This window comes from Ursus arctos, unplaced genomic scaffold, assembly GCF_023065955.2.
Source record: "Ursus arctos isolate Adak ecotype North America unplaced genomic scaffold, UrsArc2.0 scaffold_18, whole genome shotgun sequence".
Classification (NCBI taxonomy): Eukaryota; Metazoa; Chordata; class Mammalia; order Carnivora; family Ursidae; genus Ursus; species Ursus arctos.
The window spans coordinates 33,770,080-33,794,187 of record NW_026622852.1 but is presented as its reverse complement, the minus strand read 5'-3'; the positions used below and the strand labels follow the sequence as shown (position 1 = coordinate 33,794,187).

Genomic DNA, 24,108 nt, shown 5'->3' with positions numbered 1-24,108 from the left:
CTTCTCCTCTATTCCCCCTGTTCATTCTTCATCTTTGTCGTCTTCTTTCTTCTTTGAATTAAAGGAAGAAGAAAGTTTTCTGTAACTTATTCTTTGGGTCACTTTGAAATGCTCCTAAATGGGAAACTTGGCTCTCATTTTTCTTTACAAGTAGCTTATGCTGTTGTGTCTACGCTCTACATCCTATGGCCAGTGAGAGCCAATTAAGGATATCTACATTAAGATCAGGGCCATGAAGTACATGATTATCAGACTCTTCTTGTGCTTTAGTCATACATGGAGCTCTACAGACAGTGGCGGTCTGGTCAAGCAAGCCTGATGGGGTTAGAGGTAAGGGTTCTGATTTAACTACTGACTTCTGACAAAACTAAAGAGTTTGTTGATTTCTGGTTTAAAATACTCTCACTGTGGCTGATTTCAAGTATCAACATGATATAACTGAATTCAGAGTTAGGAAAAGAGCCACTTTGCATTCTTAATATTTTATGAATGAATTTTTTCTAAAGCCCTAAGTGAACTACTTGGTGATTGATATAGGACAATTTAAGTTTAAATGTAAAGAGCATGTGCCACTATAGGAAAGAAAAAAGAAATTCTAATATGAAAACTGCTTAGGGAATTTTTTGCAAGGGTTTTAACTGAAATTGGGGGAACTATAATCTCCCCACTGAAAGATCAGAGGAACTAGACTTGAATTTCCTGGGCCAAAAAAAAAAAAAAAAAAAAAATTCCTGGGAATGTTATTTCTGGTCTCCAAGATTAGGCATTAAGAGAGTTTATCCAATGTTTTCATATGTGGTATCAGCAGTTACCTGCTATGTCACTTATCTCAGAATATTTTGCCTTTCTCTTTCTTTAAGTGTAAGCAGCTTTGGGTATTTATTAAGAAATAAATAGGGAAGACTCCATGTGATATATCAATACCCAAATATTCAGAGTCCAGATCCATCTGGAAATATTTCAATGCTTATGTCAATAAAAGTTTCCTAAGATTCTCCAATGTCAGTGGCTATTTTCTTTATATTATGCAGGACTTAAAGGGGCTGCAGCTTCTAAAGTAGGACAGAGGAGTCAGAAGAATCCTCATTTTAGTACTTTCACAAAAATTTGGTCAAATTCATCTGTTATGACAAGTTAAATTTCCTATTTGAGAAGCTGATATTTATTATTTAGTCATAAGCTTTTTTTATATGAATCTCCATCCATGAGAGATATATCTTGATGAGGACTAAAAGTTTTTTCACTTGAACTTATACTGCCCTTATCACTGTTTCACCTAGGTGTAACTAATTATATAATAGGACAATAAAAAATAGAATGAAGATCCCCCTGACTATCCAAATACGTCATACCAAACGCCCATTTGAAGCAGATTCGTAATCTGAACAAAACAGATCAGTTCTATGAAGATTTTAGTGTCAGGAATCATTTGGTTCATTGATGTTTCTAAAATCTACTTAGTGACCTAAGAAATACGTATATTAAAATATCACAAAAATTATAAGAATACAAATTATATGTAGTCTGTAATTCTAGTCCTATGCATAAACTATAGAAAATATGTTGTAAAGTTAATGTATAGTAGGACTATGGATAATTCATATTTTTTATTTTTTTTAATTGTGTATAATAGGAGTATATTACATATAATTTCAAAAATTAAAAAAATCACTTTGTTCATAATAAAAAGTCATCAAAAGCAAATCACAATCTTAAATTTTGGCTTTCTCTCTATTTGAGAATATATGAATTTCCTTTTATCCTCATCAACTTTTAAGTCCTAGATCAAGAATTTCAAGCCTGCCTTTAAATTTCTCATAAAGAAGATTTACAGGGTTTTAGAAGTGAACAGATATTACTCCCCATGATTTCTATTCATCCCCTAAATCGAAACCTTCCAAACCCTTTGTGTTCTTGAGTCAGAGTTTCTGATGACTTAATTTTTCAGGAAAAGTAGGGCAAAAGTTGATGATCAAAGAACATTTTTAGAAATCAAATGAGGTCAGAGATCACTGAACGTATCCATACCATCTGGGAAGCCAGAGCCGACAAAAACTGTTAAGTCTTGAAAACACAATTTATCGGGGCTTTGAAAGTTCTCTGAGGGCTGCTTATAGGTTTATGCATTTCAACTTTGATTTTATTCCAGGTTAAATGAAGTTATTGTGTTATTTTTAATTATAAAATATGTACACATATTTTATAGGACACAAACTACGGTAAAAAAGAAAGATGAATAAAATCAACAATCTACCCCATGAAGGCAAAAATGACTAACATTTTGTTGGATTTCCTTTCAGTATTTTTCCATGAATATTTTTGCTCACAGATAAAATCAAAGTATCATATTATGCACAACTTAAGTTCCTACTCTGCTTAACAACAGAAGAGTTTTTCCACATTATTTATAGAAATACTAAATAAATTTAGATTGTTGGATGAGAAATGGAAAATTACACAATGGAGTGGAAACCCCACCCCAACTGGGAGTTGAGAACCATAGATTTCAGTCCCCACAGTGTCCCTGTTTGGGGGTACAAGTGTGGGTACTTCTTTCTTTGGATGGCAAGGAGGATGGAATGGGTAGACAAAGATGAGAATCACCTAATAAGGGTCTTAAAATATAGGTCCAGACTCTTGCCCCAGATATTCTGATTCAGCCCCCTGAAGTAAGACCCAAGGATCTGTATTTTTAGTGAGGACCCTGGGTGATCATGTGGGAGATTCTGGGAGCATTCACTGAAAAGCAGTGCAGTAGATCAGTCTTAGTTTTCATTATGGAGGAGTTGGAAAAGTCCACAGACACTAGAAGAGGTGCAGGAGAGATCCTAAAGTCGTCAGCAACTGCTTCTCTTCAATCCAAAAAATCCCAGGATAAGTGGCGCCACAGGCATAGCGTAGCTGGCAAAGGGCAACAGCCACATCCTTCAAGGCCTTCAGTCTTTCCCCCTGATTTGTGTCAAGCATTCTTTCATAGCCCCCTTGCTTTTCCTGTCTCTTCCCTTCATGCACACTTCCCCTTGCCTATCAAGTCACAAGTTTAGTTAATAGCAGAGTTCGTACTGGAAGCTAGGTCCCTCGACCCCTTTCCTAAAATCTTCCTACTGCATCATCCTTCAAATCCGGATTTTCCAGGTTCCCAAGCAATATCTCTTTCAAGAAGCCTTTCCCAGTTCTCCAGTCTTTTCTGTTTCTACAGTAACTTCACCCACCCCTGTGTGCTTGCTTCTTTCACTGTGTTTATAATATAGTTAATTCCTTTATCATCCTTCCCTACTGCCCCAAGTTATCCTGTGCCTAGGACAGTTGCTGGAACAGAACATACACGCAATAATATTTTATGAATTAACAAATAAATATACAATCTCTTCTTAAGGCATTTATGGTTAAAAGGACCTAATGTAGTACATCTTTGTAGTATGGGTCTTCCGTCCTTGGTTAAGTTCTATTTTTTTTTCAGATGCCAATATTTTGAAGTTTCATCTCTTGTTTAGGGGGCATTCATAGTAATTCATCTTTTCTGAAACAGCAGGAGTATATCATTTCATGCTGTTACACATACAGCTTGAGGTAGGATTTCTTTTTAAATTTATTTCAATCAGTTGGCCTGATTTCCATCAGAGTCTTCATTTTAAGTTGTTATTTTATCCTCTGATCAGAATAACTACTCTGTAAAGGAAAAGAATAAAATGTTCAAAGAAGATAGTTATGTCTATTGACATTGTGTTAAAATGCAAATGCAATGCAAACTGGAAGAAGTCAAACTGCCAAATAATCTGGATCATTTTTGAGTTCAGGAGAAAAATTCAAATTACTCATTTTCTGTATAGCAAACCTCTGTATGCATATTCTTTGCAAGAAAAACAGAAGTGAACTGGAGGATATTCATTCTTCATGCTTGGTTACACAGGGAGAACACCCACTGACATTTTCTAACACATTTTCAAAAACAAACTTTCATTTAAAAACATATGTACCAGGCATAATTATTTCAGAACCATTTTGGGTTTCAAGGAAACCCCAACCCCACCTTCTTAGCCCCTAGCTGCCTCCATATACCTTTCATACCTGTCAATAGATCTCATATATTTACCCTGTTTTGTTCACTTGTTGGTAGGTTTTGCTGTCAGGATTCCTTTCCTCTTAGAGTAACTGAAAAGTTGTATAGGATCGCTCCAGCTCCTTGCTTTCTTGTAGAAGAGAGATACAAGGTTTCATATAAGAATTTCCTTGCTAACCCTCATCTCACTAAGTTCCCTGGCCCCCAGTTGCCTCTGATTTTATCTCTTACATTCTTCCTTTGCCTTACTTCACGCCAGCTTCTCTGATTTTCTGGCTGCTCCTTAGCCACTAAGCACACTCCCGACTCAGGGCCACTGGCCTTACCTCTGTCTCTGCCTACACGGTCCTCCTTTCCCTTGGAAGTCAGCATAGCCCACTCCCTCGCTTCCTGAGGGCCTTTGTTCAAATGTCAGCTAATCAAAGAGGCTACATCCTCTATTTCTTCACTCTGCTTTTTTTTTTATAGCATTTAGCACCCACTGACACATTATGTATTTGATTGCTTTATGTCTGTTACTATGAATCTGAGTACATAGTAACATGAAAGCAATGACTTTTTCTGTTTTCTTCTCTGCTCCTACCTTAGCACCTAAAATAATGCCTGGCACATATTAGGTGCTCAAAAATAATTGTTAAATAAAGGAATGATTACTGTGGGGAAATAGTGAGGCAGTTTCTGTAAAGGGTAAATGACAAAAGTTCTGAGGTTTTTAAACAGCATTTAAAATACAGTTCCTGACCTTTATTCTCTAACTCTTTTTCAGACAGCTATTAGAACCAGTGGCATTTATAGAGTCAGCTTTCATTTCTGAGAGGAACCCCACCATTACTATCTCCTCTTCACACCCTTGACTTTAAATCAGAGCTCCAGTCTCTGCAGGAATGCAGATTTGTAAGTGTCAAAAAATGGCATATAAAAATGGCATCATGAGCACATTGTTTTATAGCTTCATGTTACATAAGACTAATACAAGAGTACACTTCGCTGTTAAAAAATAGCCTTCCTAGTGTAGCTTTGAATGATGAAATAGTTTCCTTGGTAAATCCACAATGATTAGACATTTAAGTTGTGTCCAGTTTTTTAGTTTTCTAAACTATACTGAGTTGTCTGTTCATGTGGAGAAATCTGTAAATTCATCCATAGATATTACTGTTGGATAACTTCCTAGATGTGGAATTATGTCAAAAAGCATGACTTCATTGTTTAAAACTTTTGAAGCACACTCCCAAATTCCCTTCCAGAAAGGTGGTAGCAATTTACCATGAGTGCAAGAAAGTGACTGTTTATGATGTGTATATTAGTTAGGATTCTCCAGAGGAAAAGAACCATTTGGATATAAAAGAAGATTATTATAAGGGATTAGCTCACCCAGTTATGGAGACCGAGAACTCCTGTGGTCTGCCATCTACCGGCTGGAGACCCTGCAAAGCTGGTGGTATAATTCAGTCTGAATCTAAGGGTTGAGAACCAATGACGTAAATTCCAGGGCAGAAGAAGGGATAAAATATCTCAGCACCAACAATGAGGCAGAAAAAAGGGGCAAATTCTTCCTCTTCTGCCTTTTTGTTCTATGCAGGCCCTCATGAGATTAGATGATGCCCTTTCGGGAGGGTAATCTGCATTCACAATTCAAATGCTAATCTCATCCAGAAACACCCTCCCAGTCATACCTAGAAATAATGTTTAATCAAATATCTGGGCATTCCCTGATCCTGTCAAGTTGACATTTATGTTCAGTCAGAGGAGCATACAGCTCTTCATCTTGGGGTTGTGAATTCGAGCCCCACATTGGCTGTAGAGATTACTTAAATATATTTTTTTATTTAAATTTGAACTTAACTTTCACAAATCCATTCCTTGTCAATTGGGCACTCATATCCCTCTCATTAAACTATACTTAATTTCCAAATAAAAGCAATAATTGGGTTATAATTTCACCTAACATGATACAACTATCCTGCCTACAACTGAGAACCCACTAACTCTTTCCCCAAAAGAGGACATACTCTTCTTGATACCATGTAACTTAAATACTATAATGTAAAATTAGCAATACTTAAGTACCATGATATAAAGTCAATACATCTATCTTATGTTACATGATAAAGGAATGACAGGAAAACAAATATATTTGAGACACACACAGAAATTGTGTTTTTCCTAACAGAAAAAGCGGGAATACTCCTGACTCTTAATAGTCCTCTTTTCTGTAACTGGTCACATGGCTGTAGGTGATGTATAGCTACCTTCTTTCACTACCATTCTGTATCCCCTTGTATGACCAGTTCAGCTGGCCTTGGTTTTCTTCCTGGTGTGGTGAGACTGAATGTTTGTATCTCCTCACTCACACCCAAATTTATGTGTTGGAATCAAATCCCCAGTGTGATGGTAATTGGAGGTGAGCCTTTAGGAGGTGATAGGTCATGAGGGTAGAGCCCTCATTAATGAGATAGTTCCCGTATAAAAGAAAACCCAGAGAGCTCCCTTGTCCCTTCTGACCTGTGAAGAACCAATAAGAAGGCCATGTAAAAATCAAGTTCTCAGGTTATTAGCAGGTCCTCATCAGTCACTCAATCTGCCAGCAACCTGATCTTGGACTTCCTAGCCTCTAGAGTTCTGACAAATAGTGTTTGTGGTTAAAGTCACCCAGTTTATGGTATGTTGTTATAGCAGCCTGAACAGACTAGGATGATGTCCATGAAAACACTAGCTATTCTTATTCCTTAAAATCTTTGTTCAGTTTGATAGATGAAAACTTGTCCATTTGCATTTGTTTTGCTCCTACTGTGGTTGAAATTTTTATGTGTCTTGACCATTTATGTATCTTCTTTGTGATATGTTCTTTTTTCTTTTTCTTATTGAATTGTAGGAAATGTTATATACCTTATGATTATTAAATCTTTGATGTATCTATGGAAAATTTTTCTCCCTTTTTTGACCATTTATGTACCCCTTTTGTGATAATCTCATTCCTCTTTTTTTTTTTTAATTTCTCTTATTAGCTTTCAGGAAAATTTTATGTATATTATGACTATTATAAAACATTTTTTCTCTTTTTCTTTTTCATTGAATTGATTCTGGGTGTTTTTTTCCCCAATCAAATCTGTCAACTCCCTTTATTGGTTCTGAATTTTATGACATATTTGCTTAGAAAGTTCTTTCCAAAAAAATTTCTCTGGGTTTTTTAAAGAAATACCAAGATCTTTCAGCAGTCTAGGCATTATTTTGGTGCAATGATTAGTCTGACATTTGTTATTTAATCTTTCTCTACAGATGTAGATCTTTCATCTACAGATGTCTCTCAAGTGACACCTTTATTATATTCTAGATTATTTATATTTACATAGGTCTTTTTCTTGACTTTCTATTCTTTCCATTGTCTCTTTCTTTCTAAGTTTGTATTGTATTACACCAATTACTACTACCTTATACAAAACCTTTTTTTCTTTAATTGGGCAGGGCGATACCCCACTGTTTCCTCTTTTCAGCATTTTCCTCACTAGTCTCAAACAGTTGTTCTTTCAGGTGAACTCTGTGGTCATTCTAAAAATTGCCAAAAGTCCCATTAGAATTGCCTTGAACCAAATCATCTTTCAAAAAAAAGTAACATGTCAATAACATTTTGTTATCTAATATATAAAGTCAAAGCAATAGAAATAAAAAGCATGAAGCCCCGTCCCACTCATTGCATTGCCAGGTGGATGCACTGGGTGCCCAGAGGGCTCCCTGGTGTACATGCACTTCCCGCACCAGGGCCGCCTGATCCCACCTCCAGGTCTCCCCAAGCAGTATTTCGCTGCAACTCTTGAGATCTTGTTGTTGGTAGAAAAAAAGCCAAAATGCTTTTCCAATAAAATGATAACCTTGAATAATCAAAAAAAGATTTATTAAAATAAAATTTGCGGAGCACCTGGAGGCGTAGTCAGCATCTGACTGTTGATTTTAGCTCAGGTCATGATCTCAGGATTGTGAGATTGAGGCCTGTGCAGGCTCTGGGCTTAGTGGGGAGTCTGCTTGAGATTCTCTTCCTCTCCCTTCCCCTCTTGTCCTCCCCCACACGTGTGTTCTTTCTCTAAAAATAAATAAATCTTGTAAAAAATAAAATAAAATAAAATTTTCTACTGAAGTCAAAGAGGTCACACTGAAATGAGATAGAATTATGGTCATGTGGGACTCCGTAATTAAGGTGTTTACATGTACACACAATCCCTATCAGTTCCTGTCTTTGAAACCTGCTATAACCCAGCCTAACCCTTTGTGTCTTTTTTTTTTTAAGATTTTATTTATTTATTCGACAGAGATAGAGACAGCCAGCAAGAGAGGGAACACAAGCAGGGGGAGTGGGAGAGGAAGAAGCAGGCTCATAGTGGAGGAGCCTGATGTGGGGCTCGATCCCATAACGCCGGGATCACACCCTGAGCCGAAGGCAGACGCTTAACCGCTGTGCCACCCAGGCGCCCCAACCCTTTGTGTCTTATATCATGATAGTAGCAATTCTTTCTTGGCCTTTTGGGCATGCAACAACACACGTGCAGCTTATGGATTCGGCCAACACCGAGAAGCTGCCTGTGGACATTCCCTCACAGAAGGGCATCCTGAACTGCATTGCTGTCAACCTGTAGGGAACAAAAATTGCAATCTGAAAAAGGGACTCTTAGAAAAATATTTGCTACTTCATCAGGGCATTGAGTCCAGAAACCAAGAAGAGGATTGCAAGCAGCAAATGTTTATTTCATTTACTTCAGTCAGGATGCTTCCCTCATCTGTGTATCTAGTGACCATGGCACGGTGCACATTTTTGCTGCCAAAGATCCAAAGAAGGAATAAACAGTCTAGTTCGGTGTCAGCAGTTTTCTTCCAAAGTACTTAAGTTCTAAATAGAGTTTTCCCAAATTTCAGGTTCCCTTACGCTCTCCATGCATTTGTGCTTTTGGAACAGACTCAAATGTTGTCATTTAATTTGCTCAGAAGCCAGCTCCTATACGCATTCCTATTCAACTTCAAGGAGAAGTGCATCCGGGGATGCCTATGTGCGGTTTCTAGGAATGAACAATGACAAGCTGTGATTCTTCACAAGTGCGTGCCTTCAACACCCATGCTGACCACCCCACTGAAGTGTTGAGTGTGCCGAGACCCACCCAATAAGCCCAAGAGCTTTGTGGTATCACTGACAGGAGTAGCTAGTCTTCCCATGGGGTAGGACTAGGTCTTATAAATGAGGAGAGTCAGTTTTATTCAGGGTTAAAACTAAATTTTTCAGTTATGTGTAAGGAACAAAGTAATGCATAGACTTTAAAAATTAGTCAGTTAATTTGAACGTACAAAAGAAAATATTCAACATCTCTTTCAACAAAGTGATATTTGAGAGAGAATGTCCTTTGGTGATTTCTGTCAATGTTGAGCATTAATGCCTTATATAATGCTTCATCTATCATATCTACTTCCTTTTCCTTGGCGTCTTTTTCTGTCTTCAACATTTTTAAGATTAGCTACAAACCAGTACTTTGGAAATGAAAGACACATCACATTTTTTAAAAACATTAAGTAAGTGCCATAAGTTATGGGCTCTGTATTGTTAAGTACTGTTTGAGGTATATTTAATTTTCTTAAATTCCTGATAAAGAGATTTACTTTTGTGTTTTTGACTTCAACATTTAAAATCAGCATAGCAGCAAATCCTCAGTTTTGCAAAAATACGACAAAAAGACTAAAGAGGCTAAACTATGAGCAGAATATAATAATTATGAACTTTGTGGTCTTGATCTTAACCCAAGTGTCCTTAACAGGTTCCCACGAGCAACATGAACTAGAGTCCAGACTCAATAGCCTAACCAGCTTGCAAAGTAAAAAGAAAGCCCAAATTCTTCCATTGGGGCATTCCTGAGCATCCCAAAGTATCTATGATACAAAGAAAATTTCTTCCTCCCTTAATTCAAAAGAGGAAGATGAAGAAGACCAATACTCCAGGAGAAAACTGGTAATAAGATATAGAGAAACAAATCACAGAAAATAGTTGTGAAATAAGCACTATGAAAACATTCTCACTTCATATTTAATAAGAAAAAGTAACTATTAATTATGTATCATGCTTTGCCTGTCAATATAAACTCCTGCTGCAACTGCATATTAGTAACACCTGCCCAAAAAGCAACTGGACAATAACTGGCAAAAGCTTTAAAAATATAACTTACAGTTGAACCTAACGATTTTAGTTCTAGGATTCTACTCCTAGGAAGTCACCAGGGATGTGGAGATGTGAAGAATGATTCATGTACAGGGATGAACATTGCAGAATTCTTAAAATGTAGAAAATCAGAAATAACTTAAATGCCCAATTGTAAGTTAATTGTCACATAATTTATGGAATAGCCTTCTGGTACAATATTATACAACTATTAAAAGATCGTTTTCAAATAACATTGACTATCACAGGAAAATGCTTATTGCATAATTTAAATGAATAGAAATAAGTGATAAATATATAATATTATATATGTGTGTGCATGGAAAGGAGTGTGAAATATTTACAATAGTTATTTCTGGTTCCTGACTCTATGAATAATTTTTATTTTCTCCTTTGTACTTTGTCAGGGTTTTAATGTAAACATGTAATCACTTTTAACAGAAAAGCACTGAATTTTATTTTAATACCCAATAACTTCAGGAAAAAATAATCTGTGAAACACAACACATTTCACATTGCATTCTCATAAAGTTTTTGTTTCATTTCTAATTCTGAACTTGTGCTTTAAACTTACCTTTGTGAAATAAAATTCTCAGTTTTAGGAAGTGACATTTTAGCACTTGTTATTCTGTTGGGAAATTTTACCAGACTAACCCTCAGCCCAAACTAGTAGAGATTGATGGGCATATATATTGAGTAATGCACACTGATTTTTCACAGGAATGGAAACATTTGTAGAGATTGATAGAGCAATTCTTTTCAGACAATATACACTTTGCTTTTCCAGACATTCACACTAAAATAAGAAAAAAAAAGTTTTCTTAGCTTGATTTTTCTACTTCTGTATTTGTTTTGGGTTAAAAAGCAAACATATCTTCTGAACTTGCATGTCTGTAAAATAATGCTCTGAATGAAGCAAACATAAACAAAATATAAACAGAAAATCCATTAATAAAAAGTTCCTCGATTATATGTACAACCCAAGGAAAGCATTGAACTACATTATACCTTGGATTTTGCATTTTAAAAATTAAGATAATATTTGTGTTATCACTGTGGTTTTAAATTTTGCATCTCGAAAAGGCTTTACTTCCTGTTTATGTCCAGGAGGCTTTGCAATAGTCCTGCCCTCTTTCACTCATATAACACCACAAAGATTTTCTAAACCATCAATTTCATTATGTTTCTCTTCGTAGGAGTCTTCAAAGGCCCTTCCTTCAGGATAGTTGTAAAGAGGTAAACACTGATTTGAAGGATTTATAACCCACTTCCTCTGCCTAAACCCCTTCCCTTCCTTACTATTCTGCCCCTACTATTCCTCAGTCTATGTTCTGGCTGTCAAGATTTTGCAAACAGGCTGGGCTATTTCCAGACTATATGTCTTTGTTGGCTGTTCTTTCTGCATCAAATGCATTTCCCCAGCTTCTTTGCCTAGCAAGAAAAACTTCATCCTGTAAGATGCATGACAGATGTAATTGTCTTGGTGAAATTTTGCCTGTTTGCCCCAGGGTAAATTTGTCCTTCCTTCCTCTTCACTCGCATCTCATCTTTAAGTCTGCTTTATGCCATTTATTGTGCTATTATATATGTATATGTAGTTGTTAATTTATGGTTATGCTCTCCAATAGACTGTGGGCTCTGTGAGGATAGGGATCGTGTGAGTTTCTATGCTAGAACCAAAGGGTGAGGCAGGCTGTAGTAGGAACCCAACCTTCAATGGATGGTTTACCAAGACGACTATGGGTGCCCCTTTCAGTACTAAGCATATGGGATTCCCCTGCCAAGCTTGCCATTCTGACTGGGGAAGGGGGAGGGGAAAGTTATTCCTAGGGGCTGGAGCAAGGGTGAAGTTCCTGGTAGCAGTGCATCTTTTCCAACTTTAATCAGCAACTTTAATAAATACATTCCTTTCTCCTCACTGTTTTTTGAGATTCCAGGGCTCTGATAAATGAAAAGTAGCTGTCCTTACTATAAAACATTTGAGGAAACTGCTGAGCTAATAATAACTAGTGTTATTGAACATTTATTTTGTACCAGTCGTTCTTCGAAGGGCTTTCCAAATATTAATGCACTTTATCCTCATGGTAACTCCATGAGATAGGTATCATTAGTGTAGATGAGAAAAATGCAAACATAGTTCATGAAACTTGTTTAAATATACATTGCAAGTAAGTGGCAGACCTGAGATTCCAACCTAGACAATAGGATCCAGGTTTCTACAGCCATGATCAAGGGTACCTTGTCTTCAGAGCTATTGATGCCTTCTTGAATTGTTAACCTCTGGGTCAATGCTAACTGAACATAACTGTTTTCTTTCAAAATCTTTCAGTCCTGTTTACACACTGCAGCCATTTTACCTTACAATACACAAAACTGATCATGTTGCTCCCCACCAAAATAACCCTCCAGTATCACCCTCACTGCTTTGGAAATAATGTCCCAATACCTGAGCATAAAATGAAAAGCCTTGCATGAGATGGGCTTGCTATTCTAGCATCAGATCTGGGCTTTGGTAAAAGCTAGAAACAAAGTAGGTAATTGGGCCATAAGGAAACCCCGAGTAAAGCTGCAAGATCTAAGGCTCACTGGAACATCTGTGCCCGAAATGCCCCAGAACTTCTCCAAATACCTTCTCTCATGCATTTCACATGTTATTCCCTGCATGACCTTTCCCCCTCTTCCTGAGAAATTCTTATTTATCCTAAAGTGTTGAGCTAGGCCAACCTACAAAGGAATCCAAGTGGAGCCTTCAGCAGGAATGCTGCTGGCAGCTGGAGTGCTTTGGCCCTAAAGGGCTCCTAAAGTGCTTTGGGTGGTGTATCACTATATCCATTCAGCCTACTACCCTTTGTGGCCTGTAACTGTGCCACAGTTGTTGATTTCTGAGTTTTATTTCCTATTGTGTCATGAAGGTTTCTACCATTCTGGCCATTGCCTACCACAAGGGTACAATTGAAATATCACTGTGTCTATAAACATTCTGTATCTTGCCTTTCTCCACCTTTCTCCTATGCAGAATTATTCTTTCTCTTTTCTGTGTTCTCATGTTATTTTGTTCATACCTCTTCTAGTACTTACTCTCCTTGTGTAATGATTCATATTCACATGTCTGTCTTCCCTTACTAGACTATTAGCACCTTAAGGGTAGGGTACCTGTTTCTTCCTATTTGTAACCATCTCAGTATCTGGCAGATAGTAGGTGGTCATAAATGTTTAACGAATGAACTAATACATGTAGCTAAAAGCAGCAACTCTCTGCCTCTTCATCAATTGGTGGAGCAGACGGAACAGCCAACTGTATGAACAAAAGACATCAAGCATGTCCAACAAAAGTGACTGAGTGTGTATCGGGAGGCAGTAAAGTAAACAATATCTCAAGGGTCACAGCTGTTTCACTCTGCCTTTCAGCCAAGAAATGCCATGATTTACTTTCTGCTCTTGCCAAGGATGAAGAAATAAAGTCATAAACAAAAAGTGAAGGAGTGAGGAATTACTCAGTTTGGATGGACAGGTCAATCTGCTTGCCCACCTGTGGCCAAACAAGCACGATCAAAGAATAATATACTTTCCCCTACTGTCCCCATTTCACAGTCTTTATTCTTTAACAAAAATGAAGGGATCTTCAGTGAGAAATGTAGTTTCAAACTTAATATCACTATCAAAGTTGGTTTTATAGACGGATGATATTGGGTATCCCCAACATTGTAGGGGCCGTTTCAAAATTTCTGCCCTCAATATACCCCTTCTTGCTTCAGGTTGCTAATTCTAAGAGTACTCCTGTGTAGTACCTATTTCACAGGGATGTTAGGGGGATTTAACAGATCAGGAATTGACAAAGGTAGAAACTCCTAGGATAGTACACATGATATGTGCCTAATAAATGTTTTTATTTTATTTATTTTCCTGTAATAGTTTAAGTTCAATAACAAATTATGTATATGGAAGGTTTGGAGGAACAAGGTCAATATGACAGTTTATATGTATTTTATCTTGGAAACTTTGCATTTATTAAAGTAACATAGATACATAGTAAAAGTTCAAACAGTATAAAGCAATATTAAATGTCCTCCTCTCCCCAAACCTGCTCTTAGCATGGTTATTCTAAACAATATGCTGAAATCTGGGTTTTTTTTTCAATGTATCAGGTTTAAATACTAACTATAAACTTGCCTATGAAAGAGTAAGAACTTTTACATGATTTATATTTATATGATTACTTAATTCTGTTGGTTTCATTTTTAGCTCTACATCATGTAGATTATTCCTTGATACCTACCATTTAAATAATTAAATTATATATTTGCAGAACCTCATGCCTAATGGTTTACAAGGAAATTGACTCATGGTGAGAGGGGCTGATTTGTAGCATTTGCCTATTTCTGTGGCTAATTTCAAGCTACCCACCTGACTGTACATTCCCTTTTATAATTGCAATCATATTCAGTGTTTTCCCTATGGTTTGAATTTTTTAAAAAAATCAATAAGCTGCATTTATAAAATTGTGGTTATGCAAATGTTATTCAATATAGAATGTTTTGATTTCTCACAGAGAAATGTAATCCTAATGGGAAATAAAGTAGATAATCAAACTACAGTTTTCATATTTCAGTTGTATTTTAGGAATAATTAAATCTATCATTCTGAAGGAGAACATGGTTCTTCCAAAATCCAAAAAAGAAAATACAAGGTAGCAAGAACAACAGATAACAGAAAATGTGTGCTTTTCCAAAGTTTTGATTACAGAGCATGCTGTTTCATAAAACACTTGGAAAGACATCCAGAAGTCTTAGTATTATTAAGGGTTACCACCAAAAAGAGAACAGAGACAGAAAATTATTTCCTAGTCATAAAAATGATGCCACAAAGGAAGCAACCAGATATATGGGCCTAGATTCCTAGTAGGAATTTGAGTGATGTGAAACACAGAGGAGACAGGTTTGTGGTTTTGTTTAAACATGTAAACTCATGTCTTCTTGCCTGAGAAATATGCAGACTTGTTCTTTCTCCAAGAACATGGAAATACTAAGATGCAAAATTGCCTGTCTTCTTTGACTCATTTTCTCTACTGGTTTCCATCATTTGTTAGAACAATGGGAGTTTACTGTTTAATTGTATTCATCTGTTCATTCATTTAATAGTAGTCACTAGCCACATGTGGATCCTAAGCATTTGAAATGTGGCTACTACAACTAGGAAAGAAATATTTCTTCATGTAATTTTAATTCCATTTACATTTAAAAGCCACATGTGGCTAGTTTACTATGTACTGGCAATTCAGTTCTTTTTTTTATTTTAATGTTTTTTATTATATTATGTTAGTCACCATACAGTACATCCCTGGTTTCTGATGTAAAGTTCCATGATTCATTAGTTGCGTATAACACCCAGTGCACCATGCAATACGTGCCCTCCTTACTACCCATCACCAGTCTATCCCATTCCACCACCCCCCTCCCCTCTGAAGCCCTCAGTTTGTTTCTCATATAGTCTCTCATGCTTCATTCCCCCTTCTGATTACCCCCCTTCTTTATCCCTTTCTTTCCCTACTGATCTTCCTAGTTCTTATGTTCCATAGATGAGAAAAATCATATGATAATTGTCTTTCTCTGCTTGACTTATTTCACTTAGCATTATCTCCTCCAGTGCCGTCCATGTTGCAGCAAATGTTGAGAACTCATTCTTTATGATAGCTGAGTAATATTCCATTGTATGTATGGACCACAGCTTCTTAATCCAGTCATCTGTTGAAGGGCATCTCGGTTCCTTCCACGATTTGGCTATTCTGGACAATGCTGCTATGAACATTGGAGTGCATATGGCCCTTCTCTTCACTCCGTCTGTATCTTTGGGGTAAATACCCAGTAGTGCAATTGCTGGATCATAGGGTACCTCTATTTTAAACTTTTTAAGGGACCTCCACACTGTTTTCCAGAGTGGCTGTACCAACTTGCATTCCCACCAACAATGTAGGAGGGATCCCCTTTCTCCACATCCTCTCCAGCAGTTGTTGTTTCTTGCCTTGTCAATTTTTGCCATTCTAACTGGCATAAGGTGGTATCTTAGTGTGGTTTTGATTTGAATTTCCCTGATGGCTAATGATTTTGAACATTTTTTCATGTGTCTGTTAGCCATTTGTATGTCATCATTGGAAAAGTGTCTGTTCATATCTTCTGCCCATTTTGTGATTTGATTATTTGTTTCTCACATATTGAGTTTGAGAAGTTCTTTGTTGATCTTGGATACCAGTCTTTTATCTGTAGTGTCATTTGCAAGTATCTTCTCCCATTCCGTGGGCTGCCTCTTAGTTTTTTTGACTGTTTCCTTGGCTGTGCAGAAGCTTTTTATCTTGATGAAGTCCCACAAGTTCATTTTTTTCTTTTGTTTCTCTTGCCTTTGGAGATGTGTCATGAAAAACGTTGCTTTGGCCAATGTCGTAGAGGTTGCTGCCTATGCTCTCCTCTATGATTTTGATGGATTCCTGTCTCACATCGAGGTCTTTCATCCATTTAGAGTTTACCTTTGTGTATGGTGTGAGAGAGTGGTCAAGTTTCATTCTTTTGCATGTAGCTGTCCAATTCTCCCAGCACCATTTATTGAACAGACTGTCTTTTTTCCACTGGATGTTTTTTCCTGCTTTATCAAAGATTAGTTGCCTACAGAGCCGAGGGTCCATTTCTGGGCTCTCTATTCTGTTCCATTGGTCTATGTGTCTGTGTTTGTGCCAGTACCATGCTGTCTTTTTGATCACAGCTTTGTAGTACAGCTCGAAATCCGGCATTGTGATGCCCCCAGCTTTGTTTTTCCTTTTCAACAGTTCCTTGGTGATTCGGGGCCTTTTCTGGTTCCATACAAATTTAAGGACTATTTGTTCCAGTTCTTTGAAAAATGTCATCGGTGTTTTGATCGGGATAGCATTGAAAGTGTAGATTGCTCTGGGTAGAATGGGCATTTTAACTATGTTAATTCTTCTGATCCATGAGCATGGAATATTTTTCCATCTTTTTGTGTCTTCCTCAATGCCTTTCAAGAGTGATTTATAGTTTCTAGAATATAGGTCCTTTACGTCTCTGGTTAAGTTAATTCCAAGGTAAGGTATGGTTTTTGGTGCTATTGTAAATAGGACGGATTCCCTAATTTCTCTTTCTTCAGTCTCATTATTCGTGTATAGAAATGCAACTGATTTCTGAGCATTGATTTTGTATCCCACCACATTACTGAATTCTTCTATAACTTCTAATAGTTTGGGAGTGGATTCTTTTGGGTTTTCCATATAGAGTATCATGTCATCTGTGAAGAGAGATATTTTGACTTCTTCTTTGCTGATTTGGATACCTTTTATCCCTTTTTGTTGTCTGATTGCTGTTGCAAGGACTTCTAGTACTATGTTGAATAATAGTGGCGAGAGTGGGCATCCTTGTCGTGTTCCTGATCTTAAGGGAAAGGCTTCCAGCTTTTCCCCATTGAGAATGATATTTGCTGTATGCTTTTCATAGATGGTTTTTATGAGATTGAGGAATGTACCCTCTATCCCTACACTCTGAAGGGTTTTAATCAGAAAAGGATGCTGTATTTTGTCAAATGCTATTTCTGCATCAATTGAGAGGATCATATGGTTCCTGAGTCTTTTCTTGTTGATATGATGTATCACACTGATCGATTTGCGAATGTTGAACCACGCTTTCATCCCAGGTATGAATCCCACTTGGTCATGATGGATAATCCTTTTAATGTACTGTTGGATCCTATTAGTTAGGATCTTGTTGAGGATTTTGGCGTCCATATTCATTAGGGAAATCGGTCTGTAATTCTCCTTTTTGTTGGGGTCTTTTCCTGGTTTGGGGATCAAGGTAATATTGGCCTCATAGAATGAGTTTGGTAGCTTTCCTTCTGTTTCTATTTTTTTGAAATAGCTTTAGGAGAATAGGTATTATTTCTTTTTTGAATGATTGGTAGAATTTCCCAGGAAAACTGTCCGGGCCTGGAGTTTTGTTATTTGGAAGGTTGTTTATCACTGACTCAATCTCTTCATAATTAATTGGCCTGTTTAAGAAATCAATTTCTTCCTGTTTCAGTCTTGGTAGTTTATAGGTTTCCAGGAAGGCCTCCATCTCTTCCAGATTGCTTAATTTATTGGCATATAGCTGTTGAGAAAAGTTTCTAATAATCCTTCCAGTTTCATTGGTGTTGGTTGTGACCTCTCCTTTTTCATTCATAATTTTATTAATTTGGGTCCTTTCTCTATTCTTTTGGATACGTCTTGCCAGCGGTCTGTCAATTTTATTGGTTCTCTCAAAGAACCAGCTTCTAGTTCTGTTGAGCTGCTCTACTGTACTCCTGGTTTCTAATTCATTGATTTCTGCTCTAATCTTGGTCAACTGCTTCCTCGTGCGTGGATTAGGCCTGTCCCTCTGTTGCTGTTCCAGCTTCTTAAGGTGAGAATATAAAAACTGCATTTTAGATTTTTCTATTCTTTTAAAGAACTGCCATCCAAGCCTGTGTATTTCCCCCTTAGGACTGCCTTTGCAGTTTCCCATAGGTTTTGGACCGTTGTGTTTTCATTCTCGTTGGTCTTCATAAATTGTTTAAATTGATTTTTGATTTCCTGGTTTATTGAGTCATTCCTGAGCAGGATGGTTCTTAGTCTCCAAGTGTTTGAGTTTCTTCCAAATTTTTCCTTGTGGTTGAGTTCCAATTTCAGAGTGTTGTGGTCTGAGAATATGCAGGGAATAATTTCAGTCTTTTGGTATTGGTTGAGACCTGTTTTGTGTCCCAGAACATGGTCTATTCTTGAGAATGTTCCATGGGCATTAGAATAGAATGAGTATTCTTTGGTTCTGGGGTGTAGTATTCTATATATATCTATGAGGTCCAACTCGTTGAGTATGGCATTCAAAGCTCTTGTTTCTTTGCTGATTTCTTGCTTAGGTGATCTGTCTATTGCTGATAGTGGAGTGTTGAGGTCCCCTACTATTAGTGTATTTTTATCTATATGTCTCTTTATTGTGGTTAAGAGTTGGCTTGTGTATCTTGCTGCTCCCCTGTTGGGGGCATATATATTTATAATTGTCATATCCACTTGTTGGATACGTCCTTTAAGAATAATATAGTGCCCTTCTGTGTCTCTGACTATAGTCTTTAGTTTAAAATCCAATCTGTCTGATATGAGAATTGCTACCCCAGCTTTCTTTTGATGTCCATTGGAATGAAAGATGGTGTTCCATCCCTTTACTTTAAGTCTGAATGTATCTTTAGGTTCAAAATGAGTCTCTTGTAGACAGCAAATGGATGGGTCATGTCTTTTTATCTAATCTGCAACCCTGTGTCACTTATGGGAGCATTTAGGCCATTTACATTGAGACTGATTATTGAGAGATATGATTTTAATGATGCCGTGTTGCCACTATAGTCTTTGTTTCTATAGATTGTGACTTCCTGTTCTGTATCACTCTTGGGGCCTTTGCAGTTCTTTAAAAAGCTATTGATAAAGGAAAGACAGAGATACCTCCACTCGGGGCTCTATAGTTTGGTCTGGGAATGAAACAATCTGCTCAGCTACTACTTAGAAAGTCCTCCTTGCCCTGGAGATCTGGGTCACACAGTCAGGAGGAAATGAGAGTCAGCAATTTGATGACATTAAATCTGTGCTACTGGAGGCTGAATATTCTAAGCATGAAGATCAAATACAGTCTCTTTCATTTCATTCTCTTTATTGCTCAAAATCATGATACATTTTGTTTTGGTTCATATTTGGGCTATGATGTTCTTGCATGTATCTCTTTATTTCTGGACTTTCTAAATGCTTTTGCTTTACATGGTGGGCAGAAAAACCATACGCCTTCAAACTATTAAGAGCTTCCAGTTGCTTTTTTTTGATGCTATATTGTTTTGTTTGTTCATTTTAATGCTATGTGTTTAATGGACTCCACTTCTCATGAAGACACTATTCTTAGGACCCTGTGAATTCCTACTCTTGCTTTAGGCCTCTTGCTTTCTTTACCTGCTCAACAGCTGACATTTTGGGTTTTCTTGTCTTATTCTTGAGTTCATTCATTCATACATTCAATAAATATTTGTTGAATGCCTACTAAATGCCAGATACTCTCATAAACACTGGGAAATTAGTGGTGAACACAATCAAATCTCTGAAATCATGAAGTTTATATCTCAGTAAGGGAAGCCACCAGGTAAGCAAATAAAAATAACATGTCAGGCAGTGAAAATAAAGCAGAGTAAGGGGGATGGAGAATGATGCGAATAGAGAATGATATGTAACTATTTTCGAGGTTGGTCATGAAAGGCTTTAAGATGGCATTTAGAAAAGATGCCTAAAAGGGAGAAAGAAGAAAGCTATGTGAATATTAGGTAAAGAACATAACAAGCAGAGGAAACAGCAAATACAAATGTTCTCAGATGAGACCACTTGGGGTGATGAGTTGAGCTCTTTGTCCATGGACAGGGTTTGTCAACCTGTCCTAGTCTGTGTGAATGGGCAAACCCAGGCAGGATGCCTTAAAGAAGGTTTAACTCCAGGGCAGGAACACCTTTGTTAGAGATTCTTGTTTAACCTTGATAGAGTGCCAGAATGCCTTTGTTTGAGAAGGAAGATCATGACTGCAGCCTGGTTCAGTGTGTGTGTGTGTGTGTGTGTGTATCATGACTGCAGCCTGGTTCAGTGTGTGTGTGTGTGTGTGTGAGAGAGAGAGAGAGAGAGAGAACGAGAGAGAGAGAGAGAAAGGTTTGGTTATCTGGCAACAGTTCTCTAATTACTTGGACTTTTCCATCATGACCTAGTTGAGTTCTGGGTTCACAGTTTCCTCTTCAGCTACAGGTTTTCTTTCTGTTCTAGACTATGCTTTCTCTGTTCTGACTTATCAAATGAAAGAATTCATACTGCTTTTCATTATTATAAAAAATGCCTCAGTATTTGTGATTGCTGATGTCTCCATTCTCAGATTTGGGCTATATATAGATAATTCTCTACTAATGTTTTAATAGGATTTTGGAAGGAAAGTAAATTTACATGGTATCTTGAACTTGAAATCAGAATTCGTATGGGCTGAGGGGGCTGGAACCTGAGGCAGAGCAGACTGTATGGTATAGTCCTGAGTGGGCCATTACAGGAGGAAAATAGTAGAGATCTTTACTTCTATCTTCTGAGAGCCCTACTGTGTAAAGATGACAGTAACTGGGCTGTTATGGTTTTGTTATATGTGGTACGCTAAAATTTGATGTCATAAGACTATAAATCAGGGGCCTCACAGACTGAGTGACTTGGGTCCAAAGGAAGGTAAGATAATAGATAAGTTTGGGGATACAGACATCAGTAACAGTGGTTTGGGGTTATCAACATCAAAATGAAATGGATATTTCCCTCAAAATATAAAGACATCTCAAATGAGAGAGCGTGTTCTAACGAGTCTTAGGTATATACTTGAACAAGATAATGTTTTAAAGTTTTTTACTCATTTTTCCTAAAAGGGGGGAATCTTGAGGAGGGCTAGCCTAGTTAAAAGTGAAGACTCCAGAGCCAGATTTTGGGGGTTTGAAATCTATCAGTTAAATATGACAGCGTGTTAAATAAGCAGTAGCCTGCAGACCTAAAGGATTGGGAGCCAGAAGTGGTTCAATGAAATGAATGTGTACGGATTATCATTCTGTGGCAGGCCCACTACTGGTCCCTGGGGCCAGAGAGAAAGGAAATTTTTTCTGTGGATAGGCAGCTTATAGCTGGATAGGGAGATGGAAATGATTTCTGCTATCTAAATTTTCTAACTCAAATTCCAGAATAAAGATAGAATGTCAAAAATCATATAAATTCATCATTAGAATATGAACTATCTTATATGTATATTAAACTGTGTTCTCAGATCACATATCAGAAGCTATGTAGCTTTGGAAAGTGCTAGCGCATAGTAGGAATCTAAATGGAGCTGGATTGAAATGCAGGAAACTATTAATAGAATTACTAACAAATTTGATAACATATAGTGAAAATATCCTAAACACTAAAAGAAAGGAGGTAATTTAGAGAATTACCCCTCTTACTTTACAAATAAAGAAACTGTGACCTGGATATTTATCTGGGAAAGACCCAGAATTTAAGGCCAGATGTAAACTTTCTGTCAGAAGTTCTTTTCCACTGTAGCTGCAGGATAAAAATCTCAGGTAAGGTTCCCACTGCACATACAAAGGCTCAGAAATCTTTTTTTTTATGTCACAGTACCTATAATAATAGGAAGTTCTACTTCTCTTGCCTTCTTTCATTTTAACCAATTATCCATTCATTCGAGAACATGAAGAGAGGCATCTTTCCAGACCCTATGCTAAATGCTGGAGATACAGTTCTTGCCCTCATGGAGTTCATGGTCTAATAGGGAACATAGTCAAAGACAGTATAATAATAATATATAATTAAAATATATTAAATATACTATAATAATTATAATTTTTAGTTATATATCACATTATATATATATATAATAATTAAATAATAAGTATAATTGCCAGAAAACTATAAAAAAAGAAATGATTACTCTATATGTAAAAGCAGTAACAGAAGCATGGAAAACAGAATAGAGAGTAATTGTGTAGTCAGCAAAGGTTGTAAAGAGGTTCCTTGATCGTGGTGCTGAAGAATGAATAGGAGCCTTCAGGGGGATTGGGACATAACTGATCTGGGTGAATGTGCCTCCCTTTAGATGTTTGGGTAAGCTTTTCTCATCATGAAGAGATTCAGGTGTCCAATTTTGCCACATCCTGAGCTCCATTTGCTGTTCTATTCCACGGAGACCCTTGCTCTTGACTTGTGCACCTGAAACACTTCCTCACCTCTACCTTTGCATTTTTACTAGCTGCAAAGTGTTGAGGGAGGTGGATTTACTTATCTTTATCGTTGCTATTTTTGTCTATTTACAATTTTTTTCTGCTCACTAGGAATGGGTGATGGTGGATAGAAAACCAATTAAACTTTACTAAGAATATGCTGTGGAGAATTAACCATATTATTTTTCTGTTAAAAAGGGGAGGGGAATTACAAGGTGCCCAGCCTTTGGGAATGACTTACAAATTAATTTTCTAGTGCAAACATCCCCACTCTCCTTTTCCAGGAGAGAAATCTGAATGGAAGACATGATCTCAGTTGCAAGCTCACTTGAAACTATAAAACTTGCCTGTTGCAATAAACTTAGACTACTCAAAACTGGAGGGAGGTTATTTCAGAAGACAGAGAAGGGAGAATTTCATTTTTAAATGAATATTGATTTCTTTTATTATTAGAACAAAACATGCACATTGTGGACAATACAGAAAATTATAAAGAGGAAAGCAAAATTACCTAGCAGTCCCATCTTCCTGGGTTAGTTACATAGATAACATTGTGGAATTATTTCCTTAATGTCTTTCTCTAATTATATGACATTATATTTGGAAGAGAAAATAAACCACTTGACATACTGCAGTTTTTTAATAGAATCCAATTCTAATAGTCAAAAGCTTTGTTATACTTTCTATTTTATATGCTCAAATTATCTGCCCTTCTTTGGATTTTCTGAGCAGTAAGCGGAAACTACTTTTTCTTTCTTTCCACTGCACTTTTTTTTTTAAAGATTTTTATTTATTTATTTGACAGAGAGAGAGACAGCCAGCAAGAGAGGGAACACAAACTGGGGGAGTGGTGAGGAAGAAGCAGGCTCCCAGTGGAGGAGCCTGATGCAGGGCTTGATCCCAGGACTCTGGGATCACACCCTGAGCCGTCCTGAGCCGAAGGCAGACGCTTAAGGACTGAGCCACCCAGGCACCCCTCTACTGCACTTCTGTTACTATTTTCCAAGCTCATTTTCCTTCCTTTTCTCCTTCCTGAGCC

General features: G+C 37.1%; 1 pseudogene; it reads left to right on the top strand.

Annotated features, from left to right (window-relative positions):
- Positions 1 to 276: 276 nt before the first annotated feature.
- LOC113260644 (WD repeat domain phosphoinositide-interacting protein 3-like) lies at positions 277 to 9,129 on the top strand (annotated as a pseudogene).
- The last annotated feature ends 14,979 nt before the right edge of the window (positions 9,130 to 24,108 follow it).